Source organism: Somniosus microcephalus, chromosome 9, assembly GCF_052327205.1.
Source record: "Somniosus microcephalus isolate GS21.2 chromosome 9, FLI_Smic_1.0, whole genome shotgun sequence".
Taxonomy (NCBI): Eukaryota; Metazoa; Chordata; class Chondrichthyes; order Squaliformes; family Somniosidae; genus Somniosus; species Somniosus microcephalus.
The window spans coordinates 123776557-123782556 of record NC_140995.1 but is presented as its reverse complement, the minus strand read 5'-3'; positions in this window follow the sequence as shown (position 1 = coordinate 123782556).

The following is a 6000-nucleotide window of genomic DNA, read 5'->3' as shown; positions in this document are numbered from 1 at the left end:
TAAAGTCAAAAGGTCCTGTGGTGGGATGAAGTTGACTTGTAGATAGGGTGCAGTCATCTTGCAACATTGACGATCCAATGTCCAGATCTGGAGGCTGTTGTTGAGAAGGAGCGAATCCAGGAGCTGTTCCAAGGGGCAGAGCATCAGTGGCACACGGCTGGAGGCTGTCCCGTGGAAGCCAGAGGACCAAGGAGTAGAGAATCAACCAGGCCAGGTTGATCCAGGGATCCAATGAAGGGGGGGGGGGTGGGGTACACTGTCACTTTTGCATTGATGTACGCCCAAAACCACTTTGCACTGAATCAAAAGTGGCAGTATAAGTGCAGCCTTATATTTGGCACCCCAGCCTACTGCTTACTACGGTTACTGTCCTTAATGCCCGTTTCCTACTTTGCTGATATTTGGTTCTATTGCTCACTTCTATCCCCCCTGCAATAATGTTCTACATTTATTTCAGTCTTTTGATTTTGTTCTCGGAATTCTATCTTCGTCACTTCTAGTATCCATTTTCTTCCTCTATTTATTTGCCCTTTCAGTCTTGTCTATGCTAAGTATTTTGCTGTGTGACCCAATTGTAGAACATCAGAAACCATGAGTTATTCCCTTTGTTCTGCTAACTGTTTGATGTGATTACTTTGGCATCAAGGCTGCTCTGAAAACAATCATGTATTGTTCCTTTTTATATATACGTATGCCAGTCCTCAAACAGCAATCATTCCAATGCATCTGGAAGGAAAGGACAGAGTATTTCACACTATTTATGGATTGGCAGAAGGAAAGCCATGTCCCCATGCCAATAATATCCAAGACAACACTTCAATACACAAGTATTATTAACTAAGCAGCTGCATTGCAGATTTTCTTCTCTCTCCCCCAACCCCTTTCAGTCCTGTCCACACCCACCTAACATGTTGAGGGAAAAGAGGCACAGCAGTGACAATACTGCTGCTCTACAGAAGGGACTGACAAGCGGATCCGGCCCCAGCAGTGGAACCCATGCTAGTTGGCAAAAATAGGAGCATAGTGGAAAAGGAAACAGTCATAGAGTCATAGAGTCATAGAGTTTTACAGCACAGAAAGAGGCCCTTCGGCCCATCGTGTCTGCGCCGCCCATCCATCCCTGTCCAGTCTAATCCCATTTTCCAGCATTTGGTCCATAGCCTTGTATGCAATGGCATTTCAAGTGCTCATCCAAATGCTTCTTGAATGTTGTGAGGGTTCCTGCCTCTACCACCCTTTCAGGCATTGAGTTCCACATTCCAACCACCCTCTGGGTGAAAAAGTTCCTCCTCAAATCCCCTCTAAATCTCCTGCCCCTTACCCTGAATCTATGCCCCCTTGTTATTGACCCCCCTACTAAGGGGAAAAGTTCCTCTTTGTCTACCCTATCTATGCCCCTCATCATTTTGTACACCTCAATCAGGTCCCCCCTCAGCCTTCTTTGCTCCAAGGAAAACAAACCCAGCCTGTCCAGCCTCTCTTCATAGCTGAGGCGCTCCATCCCAGGTAACATCCTGGTGAATCTTCTCTGCACCATCTCCAAAGCAATCACATCCTTCCTATAGTGAGGCGACCAGAACTGCACACAGTACTCCAGCTGTGGCCTCACCAGCGTTTTGTACAGTTCCATCATAACCTCCCTGCTCTTATATTCTATGCCTCGACTAATGAAGGCAAGTATCCCATATGCCTTTTTAACCACCTTATCTACCTGTTCCGCTGCCTTCAGGGATCTATGTACATGTACACCAAGGTCCCTCTGACCCTCTGTACTTCCTAGGGTCCTACCACTCATTGTGTATTCCCTTGCCTTATTTGTCCGTCCAAAATGCATCACCTCGCACTTTTCAGGGTTAAATTCCATTTGCCACTTTTCCGCCCATCTGACCAACCCGTTTATATCGTCCTGTAGCCTGAGGCTTTCCTCCTCACAATTTACCACCCCACCAATTTTCGTGTCATCTGCGAACTTACTGATCATACCTTTTACATTCTCATCCAAATCATTTATGTAGATCACAAACAACAAGGGACCCAGCACCGATCCCTGAGGTACCCCACTGGACACAGGCTTCCAGTCACAAAAGCAACCTTCGACCATCACCCTCTGCCTCCTGCCACTCAGCCAGTTTAGGATCCAACGCGCCAAGGCACCCTGGATCCCATGGGCTCTTACCTTCTTGACCAGTCTCCTATGCGGGACTTTGTCAAAAGCTTTACTGAAGTCCATGTAAACCACATCCACAGCATTTCCCTCATCCACCCCCCTAGTCACCCCCTCGAAAAATTCAATCAGATTTGTCAGACATGATTTACCCTTGACAAAGCCATGCTGACTATCCCCGATTAATCCTTGCCTCTCCAAGTGGAGACTAATTTTGTCCCTCAGAATTTTTTCCAATAATTTCCCTACCACAGATGTTAGGCTCACTGGCCTGTAATTCCCTGGTTTATCCCTGCTACCCTTCTTGAATAATGGTACTAAGTTAGCTGTTCTCCAGTCCTCTGGTACATCCCCTGTGGCCAGAGAGGTTCTGAAAATTTGTGTCAGAGCCCCTGCAATCTCCTCCTTTGCCTCCCACAGCAGCCTGGGATACATCTCGTCTGGGCCTGGGGATTTATCCACTTTTTGGCCTGCTAAAACCGCTAGCACCTCCTCCCTCTCGATGCTAATATGTTCAAGTATGTCACAGCCCCCTTGCCCGATTTCTATGTCTGCATCGTCTTTCTCCATAGTGAACACAGATGCAAAAAATTCATTTAAAACCCCGCCTACATCATCTGGCTCTACACACAGATTGCCACTTTGGTCCCTAATGGGCCCTACCCTTTCCCTGGTTATCCTCTTGCCCTTAATATACTTATAAAACATCTTAGGATTTTCCTTTATTTTGCTCGCCAGTGTTATTTCATGGCCCCTCCTCGCCCTCCTAATTTCTTTTTTAAGTATGCCCCTGCATTTTTTATACTCCTCTAGGGCTTCTTCCGTCTTTAGTCTTTTGTAACTGCCAAAAGCCCCCCTTTTATTTCTAATGCATTTTTGTATATCCCTTGTCATCCAAGGTTCCCTTTGCTTGTTGGTCCCACCCTTGACCTTTACAGGAACATGTTGGCGTTGTACTCTCTCTATTTCCCTTCTGAAAGTCTCCCACTGTTTTGATGCGGATTTTCCTATAAGTAGCTGCTCCCAGTCCAATTTGGCCAGATCCTGCCTTATCATATTAAAATCGGCCTTCCCCCAATTTAGAACCCTTATTTCCGGGCCGTCTTTGTCTTTTTCCATGACCACCTTAAATCTCACCGAATTGTGGTCACTGTCGCCAAAATGCTCTCCTACTGACACTTCCACCACTTGCCCGGCTACATTCCCCAGAATTAGGTCCAGTACCGCCCCCTCTCTTGTAGGACTTTCTACATGTTGGCTCAAAAAGCTCTCCTGGATGCACTTTAAGAATTCTGCACCCTCTAAGCCTTTCACACTCTGACTATCCCAATTTATATTGGGGAAGTTGAAATCCCCCACTATTATTACCCTATTATTTTCGCACTTTTCTGAGATTTGCCTACATATCTGTTCCTCTATCTCCCCCTGACTGTTTGGGGGCCTATAGTACACTCCCAGCAAAGTGCTTGCCCCCTTTTTGTTTTTAAGTTCTACCCATATGGCCTCATTAGAGGAACCCGCTAATATATCATCCCTCCTTACAGCAGTAATTGACTCCTTAATTAATATTGCAACACCCCCTCCCCTTTTACACCCCCCTCTGTCTCGCCTGAAGATTCTATACCCCGGAATATTGAGCTGCCAGTCCTGACCCTCCCTCAACCATGTCTCCGTGATAGCAACAATATCGTACTCCCATGTGTTCAACAACAACTTCAGTTCATCCACCTTATTTGCAAGACTCCTTGCATTAAAATAAATGCCTTCCAGCCCTGCCATATTCTCTTTTGCCTTCACATATTTGCTTTGCCTTCCCAGCTGACTTGTTTTTCCCTCTGTATTTGGCTGTAAATCACCCCCTACTATAGCTCCACTCTGTACCCCATCCCCCTGCCAAGTTAGTTTAAACCCCCCCCAGCAGTGCTAGCAAACCTCCCCGCAAGGATATTGGTTCCCCTCTGGTTCAGGTGTAAACCGTCCGACTTGTACAAGTCCCACCTTTCCCAGAAGCAGACCCAGTGATCCAGGAAACTAAAGCCCTCCCCCCTGCACCATCCCTTTAGCCACGCATTCATCTGTTCTATCTTCCTATTTCTATACTTACTAGCACGTGGCACTGGGAGTAATCCAGAGATTACAACCCTTGAGGTCCTGCTCTTTAATCCTTCACCTAGCTCCCTAAATTCTTGCTGCAGGACCTCATCCCTCTTTTTACCTATGTCGTTGGTACCAATGTGGACCACGACCACTGGCTGTTCACCCTCCCCCTCCAGAATGCCCTGCAGCCGCTCAGTGACATCCTTGACCCTGGCACCAGGGAGGCAACAAACCATCCTGGATTCACGTCTACGGCCACAGAAACGCCTATCTGTTCCCCTTACTATAGAATCCCCTACCACTATTGCTCTCCCACTCTTTTTCCCCCCTTCCTGGGCAGCAGGAGCACCGCCAGTGCCAGGAAGTTGGCTGCTGCTGCCTTCCCCTGGTGAGTCATCCCCCTCAACAGTATCCAAAGCGGTATACTTGTTTGAAAGGGGGATGTCCGCAGGGGTTCCCTGCACTACCTGCCTGCCTTTGTTGCTCCGCCTGATGGTCACCCCCTGTGCTGCCCTACCCTGAGGCGTGAACAACTCGCTAAACGTGCTATCCACGAGCCTCTCAGCATCGCGTATGCTCCAAAATTCATCCACCCGCAGCTCGAGCGCCACAATGCGGTCTACAAGTAGCTGCAGCTGGATGCATTTCCCGCACACATGGTCGCCAGGGACACTGGCAGCGTCCCTGATTTCCCACATAGAGCAGGAGGAGCAGAACACGGGTCTTTTTGAGTATAGACGCCATGCAAGCCTGTTTCCAATCTAATAGTACCGCCCCAGTGACTCCCTCAATGATCGCTCAGGGCTCAGCTTTCTGGGATAAATACCATCTATCCCCAGGGATTTATTGTTTTTTGGATCTTTTAGATCATATAGGACTTTCATTTGATTTATATAAAAAGTAACTTGCCCACTCCACTGGCAAAGATGCACCAGAGCAGAACCTCTGTTCGCCTTAGCTCAAAGCCATTAACCCTATCCCAAACTGTAGGGTCATTTGCTTGGCAGGGGTGAGAACATGGTGCCTGCAAGGGTGCATCTGTGGAGTTATTCCCAACATGCTCTTGGATGACAGAAAGGCCCACAGCCAAAGAGGAGAATTAAAAAATAATTCTTCAGCTCCCAGCAAAATCAGCATCCTTGCAGACTAAAAGACAATCAATCTCCTCCAGGATCAATTACATTATACTGTGTACGTCAATGCCTTTCTAAAAGCAGTCAACCGGATTCATGCCAGCTCTTAGCTGACCCGAATTGCACTGAGGTCTACCAAGAGGACAATGGATAGAATCCCGGTAAGCCCAGGAACTTCAGTCACACCCTGTTGGCTTGGGAGGTGGTGAAGGAAAATTCAGCCAATTGCCAGACTTGAGTCTAGGCTATGTTCCCGTACCATCTACCTTAAACAAAAAGTTCAATGCATTTCAGAAGAATGCCATCAATATGGACTTGTGCCATGATCCACAAAGTGAGTTCTTTACAGTTTTTTCCACCAAGATTTGTGTACTTCACAGCTGGATGTATGGATCACTTACAATTTACATGCCATTAAAGTTCCTCCAGTTAAATGTCAATACAACAGAAGACATCCTCTTTAGTTCTTGCAAAAATCAATTTGCCCCTGACCTTAACTGCATCAATCTCCCCAGTTACAACCTCAAGCCAAGCCCAGGAGGTTCAGAACCTCAGGTGCATTGTTCAGCCCAAACTCAACTTCCTCCCCACATCTGATTCATTACG